We start from the raw sequence: 12,278 nt of genomic DNA on the forward strand, positions 1-12,278 counted from the left end.
AAATATTAAGCCGCCCAACACCCCCCCTTACCGCTGTCACTTGGTCTGGTCCGGCAGTCTTGTACTGGCCTGGGCTTATGACTGACGTGTGACACGCGACGTCATCAAGCTGCTCCCTCCAGGCACCGGCTCTTCCCTGCTGTCGCGGCCTGAGAAGAGCAACACTGTGACTGCAGTCCGACTCCCCAGCCAGGGCAGGGAGCACAAAGTAACTGGCTCCCGCGTGTACTGTCAGTTACAGCACAGCAACTGCAGGCCTGCAGCACCACCACCTCTCCCACTACAAACACCCTCCCTTGCAGTCCCACTGGCAACGCAGCAACCAACAGACAGTTTGGTAAGTCAGCTTATTTTTCCTTTTGCTGCTACTTCCAATTATATAGTTATACTATATAAAAATGAGTATAAGCAGAGTGGATGTTGTGTGTATGTATGTATGTATGTATGTATGTATATGTGTGTGTATGTGTGTATGTATGTATATACAGTCAGGTCCATAAATATTGGGACATTGACAGAATTTTCATATTTTGGCCTCTATTCACCACCACAGTGGCTTTGAAATGAAAAAAACAAGATGGGCTTTAACTACAGACTTTCAGATTTAATTTGAGGGTAATTACATCCAAATCAGGTGAACGGTGTAGAAATTACAACGGTTTCTATATGTGCCTCCCACTTTTTAAGGGGCCAAAAGTAATGGGACAAACTAAACAATCCTAAATCTAACTTTCACTTTTTAATACTTTGTTGCAAATCCTTTGCAGGCAATTACAGCCTGAAGTCTGGAACGCATAGACATCACCAGACGCTGGGTTTCATCCCTGGTGATGCTCTGCCAGGCCTCTACTGCAAATGTCTTCAGTTCCTGCTTGTTCTTGGGGCATTTTCACTTCAGTTTTGTCTTCATCAAGTGAAATGCATGCTCAATCGGATTCAGGTCAGGGGATTGACTTGGCCACTGCATAACATTCCACTTTTTAGCCTTAAAAAACTCTTTGGTTGCTTTTGCAGTATGCTTCGGGTCATTGTCCATCTGCACTGTGAAGCGCCGTCCAATGAGTTCTGAAGCATTTGACTGAATATGAGCATATAATATTGCCCAAAACACTTCAGAATTCATTCTACTGCTTTGTCAGCAGTCACATCATCAATAAATACAAGGGAACCAGTTCCATTGGCAGCCATACATGCCCATAACATGACACTACTACCACCACCATGCTTCACTGATGAGGTGGTATGTTTTGGATCATGAGCAGTTCCTTTCCTTCTCCATACTCTTCTCTTCCCATTACTCTGGTACAAGTTGATCTTTGTCTCATCTGTCCATAGGATGTTGTTCCAGAACTGTAATGGCTTTTTTAGATGTTGTTTGGCAAACTCTAATCTGGTCTCCCTGTTTTTGTGGCTCACCAATGGTTTGCATCTTGTGGTGAACCCTCTATATTCACTCTTGTGAACTCTTCTCTTCATTGTTGACTTTGACACATATACATCTACCTCCTGGAGAGTGTTCTTGATTTGGCCAACTGTTGTGAAGGGGTTTTTCTTCACCAGAGAAATACTTCTTTTGTCATCCACCAAAGTTGTTTTCCATGGTCTTCCGGGTCTTTTGGTGTGCTGAGCTCTCCAGTGCGTTCTTTCTTTTTAAGAATGTTCCAAACAGTTGATTTGGCCACACCTAATGTTTTTGCTATCTCTCTGATGGGTTTGTTTGGATTTTTCAGCCTAATGATGGCTTGCTTCACTGATAGTGACAGCTCTTTGGATCTCATATTGAGAGTCGACAGCAACTGATTCCAAATGCAAATGTCACACCTAGAATCAACTCCACACCTTTTACCTGCTTAATTGATAATGAAATAACAAGGGAATAGCCCACACCTGTCCATGAAATAGCTTTTGAGTTGATAGTCCCATTACTTTTGGCCCCTTAAAAAGTGGGAGGCACATATAGAAACCGTTGTAATTCCTACACCGTTCACCTGATTTGGATGTAATTACCCTCAAATTAAATCTGAAAGTCTGCAGATAAAGCACATCTTGTTTGTTTCATTTCAAAACCACTGTGGTGGTGAATAGAGGCCAAAATATGAACATTCTGTCAATGTCCCAATATTTATGGACCTGACTGTATATATATATATTAGGGATGAGCGGGTTTGGTTCTCTGAGAACCGAACCCACCCGAACTTCGGGGATCCGGGGCGATCCGAGCCCAAGCTCGGATCTCCCTGTCTGCCCCGGATCCCTCTCCCGAGGCAAAACCTCGAGATCTTCTGTCGGATCTCGAGGTTTTGCCTCGAGCGGCCATTTTAAAAAAAATGCCTTTGCCTTTAATGGGCAAAGTGCTGATTGGCTGACAGAGCCGTCTGTCACGGCTCTCAGCCAATCAGCATTATGGTGCTCATTTGCATGTAGCACGGACTCGTGAGATCCATGCTACATGCATCTGTGTGACTGACAGTGACACAGAGCACAGATGGGTCAGTGAGACCCGTCTGTGCTGCTGTGTATTTCAATGACACAGATGCACGCACGGACCAGGAGATCCGTGCTACTTGCATCTGTGTCATTGACACAGAGCACTGACGGGTCCGTGAGACCTGTCTGTGCTGCTGTGGTAAAAAAAAAAAAAAACCTGTGTAAAAAAAGAAAAAAATGGCGTGCCCCCCCCCAAAAAAGAGCAACCAGCCCCAGGCATTAGTGACCCAGTGCTGGGTGTGCTTAAATACAGGGGACAAACGACGTGGGGGTCCCCTGTACTTAAGCACAACCAGCACCGGGCTAGTCAGAACCAGCGCTGGTTGCCAAAATACGGGGGACAAACGACGTAGGGGTCCCCCGTATTCTGCGCAACCAGCTCTGGGCTCTGATCCGGTCCTGGTTCTGGAAATACAGGGGAAAAAAATTAGTAGGGTTCCCCTGTATGTTCCAGAACCAGCACTGGACTTTTTCTAGCGGGGGGCTGATGCCACAGCCAGGGGAGCCCTTTCACCGGGCCCCCCAGCCGCAGCATCAGCCCTGACTGCTAGTCAGCCCAGGCCGGGGTTCCCTGGAGAGCTGGGGACCCCCCCAATAAAGGGGTCACCCTCTCCAGGGCACCCCAGGCTGATAGCCCGGGGCTATCCCCGCCACCCCTGGTGGTGGTGGGTGGCGGGTTGATTGTGTGGTGTGGTGTAAATAAAGAATATCAAACATTGTCTTTACAAGTAGAACTGCAAGTCCCAGCAAGCCTGTCCCGCATGCTGGTACTTGGAGAACCACAAGGGCCCACTAGTACCTGTAGTTCACCTGTAAAAAAAATGTTTAAAAAAACACAGGACACACACACCGTGACAGTATAAGTTTATTAAACATACATACACACACACACACACATGTACACATACTCACCTATGTAACCTGTAGCATCGGTCCACTTGTCCGGTAAAGTATCCATAGGGGACCTGTGAAAAAAAACATACTCACCATCTCCTATGCGAGGTTCTGTCCTCGAAAGTTGATAAAGCTACTGAAACGTTAAGCTACGCTTGGAGTATAGTGTCTCCTGTTTTACTATTCAAATATTGAAGTCCTTTGAGTGCCGCCCACGATATTCCTGTGTGTGTGTGTGTATATATATATATATATATATATATATATATAATATATCTTTTTTTTTTTTTTTTTTTTAAGCCACCCACAGGGGTCGGGTTGAGGGGGGAGAGGAGGTAAGAGATGATTGGGAGGGAGGGTCCCCCAGAGATATCAGTGTACCGGGATTTGTATTGCCAGTCCTGGCCCTGTATGCAGTAAACTATGCAGGGCTGTGAGTGCGCTGCAGTAAGGAAGCCTCTTTCTCCTCTGAGGCCTCCCGGCTGAGACTCCGCCCCTTTGCCTCCGTTAAGCCCCGCCCCTTTCCCCCACTCTACCCTGTGTTTAGCCTTCTCCTCCCCTAGTCTCCTCCCTCCACCCAGTCGTCTTCTCTCCCCCGAGTCCCCTGTCTGTGTGGGGCAACCTGTCTCTCTCCTCCTCCGAGCTCTGCAGTCACAGTCTGCTGACACCAGGACACCATGATCTTCCTGCTGAGGTAAGTACAGTGGATGAGAAGATGTATGGTGTATATTAATACAGTCTGGGGGTGGGGTGCATTAATGTTATCTGTGGGGGTTCTGTTAATGGGATGGGGGGTGTATTAATATTATGGGGAGTATATTACTACCATCTGGGTGGTGGGGTGGGAGTGCAGATATATTATGGGGGGTACATTACTGGCATCTGGGTGGTGGTGCAGTAATATTATGGGGGATATTACTGCCTTCTGGGTGGTGGGGTGCAGTAATATTATGGGTGGTATATTATTGCCATCTGGGTGATGAGGTGGGAGTGTAGCAATACTGGGCCTGATTCAGAGGTGGATGGATTTGCAGTAGCAGCTGAGACAAAGTCGCAGCCACTACAGCGTCTTGATGCTAATGCCGCGGTCGGTAGGCACCTTGTTGAGACACCCACCGGCCGCAAAACAAATCCGCCGATGCCCACATGAAGACGCACCATTAATCGAACAACAACTGCACCATCAGACATTAGAGCAACCTTATGGTTGCTCAGAATGTCTGCGGCAGTGCCAGTGAAACTGCGTCCGACACCAACACGCCCATCGCCATTTACGTCCCCGCCCAGGAACACCTATTGAAATTGCATAGATCTCCGTGCAATTCCAATATGCGTCCCCTGTTGGTAACCATAGCTGCACCCACCTCGGAATCAGGCTCACTATGTGGGGTGAGGGGTATAGTAATACCATTTGGGAGCATATACGGCAGAACATACACCCACACACACACATTATATGGTAACAAAATACATATTAGGGAGAGAGTGAGAGAGAGATAATTAATCTGCCTACCTCTGTAATAGGGCCCCCTGTCTGATGTGCCCTGGGCCCCCTATAGCCTTAATCCGGCCCTGAGCCCAACCCACACCATATACTGTACAGCAGCCTAACCTGCATCCTATATTGCAGCCTATCCCACCTGACCTGCAGGCTATACTGCAGCCCAACCCACACTATATACTGTACAGTAGCCTGACCTGTATCCTATATTGCAGCCTATCCCACCTGACCTGCAGGCTATACTGCAGCCCAACCCGCACCATATACTGTACAGCAGCCTGACCTGCATCCTATATTGCAGCCTATCCCACCTGACCTGCAGGCTATACTGCAGCCCAACACGCACCCTATACTGTACAGCAGCCTAACCTGCATCCTATAATGCAGCCTATACCACCTGACCTGCAGGCTATACTGCAGCCCTACCCACACCCTATACTGTACAGCAGCCTGACCTGCATCCTATAATGCAGCCTATCCCACCTGACCTGCAGGCTATACTGCTGCCCAACTCGCACCCTATACTATACAGCAGCCTGGCCTGCATCCTATATTGCAGCGTATCCCACCTGACCTGCAAAACCAAGAAATACCTGATTATCCAGTGTATACACAATTGCCGTCAAAATTTAAATGTTCCATTACTCCAGCAAAGGGCAGATTTTACGTCTATTTTGAATTTTAACACATTAACCAGTTTAAAATAGGGATTTCAATAAGATGTATGGCACTGGTTCACAAACTGCATCCTCAAGTCTGTGGACAACAGTGCTAATGATGACTATACACCGATCCCAGTGCTTTGCATTAAGGAGTAGCCAGTCTGAGGCTAATAGAGCTAATGATGACTATACACTGATCCAAGTGCTTTGCACTAAGGAGTAGCCAGTCTAAGGCCAACAGTGCTAATGATGACTATACATCGATCCCAGTGCTTTGCACTAAGGAGTAGCCAGTCTGAGGCTAATAGCGCTAATGATGACTATACACTGATCCCAGTGCTTTGCACTACGGAGTAGCCAGTCTGAGACCAACAGTGCTAATGATGACTATACACCTATCCCATTGCTTTGCACTAAGGAGTAGCCAGTCTGAGGACAACAGTGCTAATGATGACTATACACTGATCCCAGTGCTTTGCACTAAGGAGTAGCCAGTCTTAGGACAACAGTGCTAATGATGACTATACACCTATCCCATTGGAGATCTTTCCAGTTTTGTTTGCTTTCCTTCCCTTGCAGGGTCCAGGAGGTGGATTATGTTCACATCTGATCTGTGTTCCTAGTCCATCAACTGGAGCATCATCGGTGGCCTGTAGGTGAGAGCGAGTATTGTAAGGTAAGTGCCCGACTTCACCTGCAACATTGAAGGACGCATCCCTCAGCCAACCTTACACAGTGCAACATCAGTGGAAGTCATTTAGGAAGTTACAAAATATTCTCCTGCTTCTTGAGCTACAGTATATTTGCACCAAATCACCTGTCTAAATTGGAAATGATGATGAGGTCCTGGTGGCCGACGTCTGGTGGGAATGCACCTATATACATGGCAGATATGTACTGTAGAAACATTTCAGCAGAATGAGAAGTGCTGCAGGGTCACATTCTGTCCGGTTAGTAAATGAGCCCCGATGGTGGTTTATGAGAAATGTGTGCAAATGCCAGTTTATTACATGTGATATCATCTCAGCAATATTTACATTCTAACCCCCTTTCATGTGCGCAGCTCGTCTGCATTTCCCTTATGGTTCCCATTTACATTTCGCACGCTTATCTGTGTCATACATCACTTAAAAGGCAAAGGAAATTGTTGTGTTTGGATTATGAGATGTCAGGGGAAAGTTTGCCATATGGAAAGGGCAGTAAATTTAGGTATGTAATGAATACAAATAGCTATAACAGAGAGCAATATATTCCCAGAGACATATGTACAGTGTATAATTTGATATATATGTAGCCATATCACAATGAAAACAAGAGACACCTATTGACAAATTGCATTACCGTGCCATGTGGTCTGCGCAATGAGTCTGCTGAAACCACTGTATAATCAGTGAGGAAACATTGTCCCATCTTACATCTGGATGGCTGCGTATTGCTGCATAACGTACTTACATTTACCTAATATCCCCTGCGTATTCCATCACATTGTACAATAGAACATTTACTGTATAGAAGATATTCAACTTGAACCCAAAAACAATGACATACAGGTCAACATTCAAGTCTTTTAAAAGATCCTTTTTAAGACAACTTGTGGCCAAAATCAAAGAAGAATGTTTGCTACCTGTCCCACGCACGTAGCGTCCATGTGCCACACAAATGACAGCGGAATTACAGCACAGGACACATTCCACAGCCAAGTACAGAACACAGCAAGTGTCATGTCTATATATACGCTGGGTCACCAGCAAGCAAATGATGGCGGCCACCTTCATTGTGCAGATAAAGCGCCCAAAGAGTGGTTTACAGGCAAATGGTTGGGTACATTAGTGGGGTAGGCACTGTCCAGGCTGACCTAGAGGGTTGGTATAAATATATGCTGTATATTTCCAGTGTGTGACATTCTGGTTAGGTGCTATGTAGGTCATTATGTGGCCATACAATTTAGAATGTTGCTCATTTTACACTTGTCCCTGTGGTTGGTGCTAAAGACAGGAGTAACCAACAAACACTATTACTAAGTCACAGCTACATTACAGTTACTGACAGTTGTCTAAGCTTTGACCTCTCCCACCAGACCCTTACTGCACGTCAGAGACGTGATATACTGTATGTAGTCCATTATCTTATATTGATATATACTAATAAAGGAACCCAGCATATTATATGCCAGATCACCTCAGTCTACCTGGCTCTGATTGCTGCTAGTTACTGCCCTCCATCCCCACCCTATACTGTGTATATATATATATATATATATATATAATAAATACTACACACATACATATATATATATATATATATATACACACTCAAACATACTGTATACACTGTTTATATGTACACACACGAACGTATATATATATATATATTAGGGATGTGCAGGCTCGGTTCTACTCGGTTCCGTTCGGTTCTTTTTACCGGATCTTATTGGGTTTCAGCTGTCACGAGTTTTGGATAGCCAATAAGGTTCGGTAAAAAGAACCGAACGGAACCGAGTAGAACCGAGCCTGCACATCCCTAATATATATACAGCTACATATACACATACACGTATATATTTATATATATGGCAGTTATGAGACCGGCAGACGCATGGCCGTTGGTCTCAATACCGTCAGCATAATCCCATCAAGTGTGCTAACATAGGAATCGAAATACCGACGCCTATGTTAATCTCGAGGCCGGGACCCCGACAGGATGCCAGACTGATTGTCCAATGCCGGGGCTAAGTATGTATGTAGTCGAGGATGGGGGGGTTAGGTTTAGGGCACACAGGGGGGACTTAGGGTTAGGCACTCCCCTGGGGAGGGTTAGGGTTAGGCTAGGGGAAGGGGAGGATAGGTTTAGGCACTAGGGGGCGAGGTTTGGGTTAGACACCCCCTAGGAGGGTTAGGTTTAGGGTGTGGGGAGGGGTGGTTAAATTTAGGCACTAAGGGGGGGAAGTTAGAGTTAGGGGGGAGAGGGTTAGAAATAATCAGTGGCATCACTAGGGGGGTGCAGTATCAACAACAAACAAACAAACAGCTAATTTCAATATTAATCCAATAGTATTTCAGATGTTGTACTCCCTGTTTCCCTCTGCCCATGTCTATACCCCTTCTGCTCTCCTGTGTACTCTGCCCTCCCACCTCTGAGACCCCTGTTCCCCTCTCCCCCCTTATACTCTGCCCTCCCACCCCCAATCCCCATGTCTGTACACCTTCTGCTCTCCTGTGTACTCTGCCCTTCCACCTCTGTGCCCCCTGTTCCCCTCTCCCCCCTTATACTCTGCCCTCCCACCCCCAATCTCCATGTCTGTACCCCTTCTGCTCTCCTGTGTAGTCTCCTCTCCCACCTTCGTGCCCCTGTTCCCCTCTCCCTATGTCTATACCCATTCTGCTCTCCTGTGTACTCTGCCCTTCCACCTCAGTGTCCCCTGTTCCCCTCCCCCTTTACACTCTGCCCTTCCACCCCCATTCCCCATGTCTGTACCCCTTCTGCTCTCCTGTGTAGTCTCCTCTCCCACCTTCGTGCCCCTGTTCCCCTCTCCCCATGTCTGTACCCCTTCTGCTCTCCTGTGTACTCTGCCCTCCTACATCTGTGACCCCTGTTCCCCTCTCCCCCCTTATACTCTGTCCTCCCACCCCCTATCCCCATGTCTGTACCCCTTCTGCTCTCCTGTGTACTCTGCCCTCCTACCTCTGTGACCCCTGTTCCCCTCTCCCCCCTTATACTCTGCCCTCCCACCCCCAATCCCCATGTCTGTACCCCTTCTGCTCTCCTGTGTACTCTGCCCTTCCACCTCTGTGCCCCCTGTTCCCCTCTCCCCCCTTATACTCTGCCCTCCCACCCCCAATCTCCATGTCTGTACCCCTTCTGCTCTCCTGTGTACTCTGCCCTCCTACCTCTGTGACCCTTGTTTCCCTCTCCCCCCTTATACTCTGCCCTCCCACCCCCAATCTTCATGTCTGTACCCCTTCTGCTCTCCTGTGTAGTCTCCTCTCCCACCTTCGTGCCCCTGTTCCCCTCTCCCCATGTCTATACCCATTCTGCTCTCCTGTGTACTCTGCCCTTCCACCTCTGTGCCCCCTGTTCCCCTCCCCCCTTTACACTCTGCCCTTCCACCCCCATTCCCCATGTCTGTACCCCTTCTGCTCTCCTGTATAGTCTCTCCCAGCCCTGTGCCTCCAGTTCTCCTATCTCTTTCTGCTCTCCTTTGCACTCTGCCCTCCCACCCCTGTGCCCCTTCTCCCCCTTTCATTCTCAGTGCAAAATATGCCCTGTGGGGCATTTTACGTGCTACAGACAGTGAAGCATAAATTGTGATGGACCCAGAAACTGTCTAGTAGGACCCCAACTTTTTAAAGTAAGGGATCCCCGTGACCCACTTTTTATTTCGCTCAGTGCAATCATTGAATTTTATACAAAATGACACCTGCAAGAAGTGAATTAAAAAGTGGAGAAACCTTCCTGGGGGCGGATTCAGCACGGATCACTAATGGGAATGCGGTAGCAATCGTTCACACAGTTCTGCAAAATTATGCAAATGTGTGGGATCGCAATACTGCCACAGCGCAATATAAAGACGCCCACTTCTCTTTACTCACATCCGTAATACCTTGCAAGTGTGCAAACATAATTTAGGTGTTGAGTTTAATTTGCATAACTCGTATGTAAATGTTGTTTAATTTTACCTGTGTATATGATTTTGTATTGCATTTACTGATATACAGGAATTATGATGTACATGTGAAACTAGTACAAAACATTAAGGATTCCATGTGGTGTGATACAGGAGGAGGTCATTGGGGGGGTGACACCATGAGCTACCACACCGGGTGACACCAACCCTAGTGACGCCTATGGAAATACTTAACTTACCTCCACTATCGGGATCTTGTGCATCGGGCTGCAAGCTCAGGTTTTCCCGCGTGACTCAGATCTCAAAACAAGGCAAAGCCTCATCCTCCCGCTGTCAGATTCTCACGGGTTTTGAATTCTATAAAGGTCCCGGTGATCAATGCCATTTTCTCTCCAGGTGTGGAAGGTGAACTGAACAGACATGTTGCTGTCACTGTCTGTGTCAGTGTGTTGACCATCTTGTCCTGTCGGGGTCTGAGGCTGAAGGCTGCTGCTGTGTTGTCCATAAAGAGGCTGGGGCTGCAGAATATAAAGGGGGGCTTCAGTGGGTGCTGCAGCTGCTGTGTCACTTGTCCTGTCAATCAAGGGGCTGCTGCTGTTATTATATTATACATAAGAGCTGCTGCTGTGTTATATTATATAGAAGGGATACTGCTGTGTTATTATATTATACATAAGAGCTGCTGCTGTGTTATTATATTATATATAAGGGATACTGCTGTGTTATTATATTATACATAAGAGCTGCTGCTGTGTTATTATATTATATATAAGGGATACTGCTGTGTTATTATATTATACATAAGGGCTGCTGCTATTGTCCTATGCATAAAGGGGCTAGGGCTGCAGTCCATAAAGGGGTGCTGTGTTTTCCAGGGGAGGGGGGTGCTCTGTCAATTAGGGGTGCTCTTCCCCAGTTTAAAAAAATAAGTGTTTTTTTTTTTTGCTTTAGCAACTTAGCTGCGCCATTATTGTTTGGTGACACTGCCAGAGAGACCGCAGACTATCATCCACGTATTTGTGGTCTGTCTGCACTAAGCAAGGGTGGATTGTTATCCATAAAGAAGGGGTGCTGTCTGTGTTGTTCATCAAGGGGCTGCTGCCTCATTCAGGGGTGCTCTTCCCCAGTGTAAAACAAATAAAAGTGAAATTAAATTAATAATATCAATATATCAATCCACAAAAAATATATATATTTATTTTGTGTGTGTGTGTGTTAGCAACTTAGCTGCCCTATAATTGTTTGGTGACACTGCCGGCCAGACCGCAGTTTATCGTCCTTGTATTGTGACACTATAAGTCATAGCGCAGTGTGTTATTCTTATTCAGAAATAATTAATAATGTGACACTGTAAGTGGTAGTGCAGACTAATATGCAACTTTTCACTTCTTACCTCAATTGTAAATAAATGATTACACGCCGACTACAAGACCACAACAAAGTGCTAAATAACATGCGTTATACTGTATATAAAACATAATGACATTACTGTAAGTGTTAGCGCAGTGTGTTATTCTTATTCATAAATAATCTTGTGACACTGTAAGGGCAGTGCAGTGTGTTATTCTTTACTTAATCAAAAAAATCTTGTGACGCTGTAGGTCATTGATACCGCAGTGTAATATTTCAAATTGGTACAAACTGATATTTGTACTGTACCCCACTTCATTCATGTTTGTTGATATGGAGAACAATCAGTTGAGACTTGAGAGGAGAGCAGGAACCACATACTGGAGCTGCTGCCAGCGCCACCAGTCATGATGATACTAGTCCATCTACATCATCTACTAAAGCTGATGCCCAAGGGCATACAGGGGTTAAGTCAGGGCATCAAAAATCAAGAACCAATCTTTTACAGTGGTAAAGAAGAAAACATCAAAGGGAAAGTTAGCTGCAGAAAGACATAAAATTGGCAATATGCCAATTTCTCCACATGAAGTGGCAAGGAAAGGATAAGGCCATGGCTTTATGACTGGTGGTTCTGCCTCTTATGATGATATAAGCATAAGTGAACATGCTGACATAGAAATCCAGGATGCTTCTGTGGAAGTGCACCAGGATGAGCAGGATATTTATGTAGCTGATGCTAATGAGGATGTTGACAATGAGG

This window comes from Taudactylus pleione, unplaced genomic scaffold (genome assembly GCF_031769625.1).
Source record: "Taudactylus pleione unplaced genomic scaffold, aTauple2 ptg000166l, whole genome shotgun sequence".
Taxonomy (NCBI): Eukaryota; Metazoa; Chordata; class Amphibia; order Anura; family Myobatrachidae; genus Taudactylus; species Taudactylus pleione.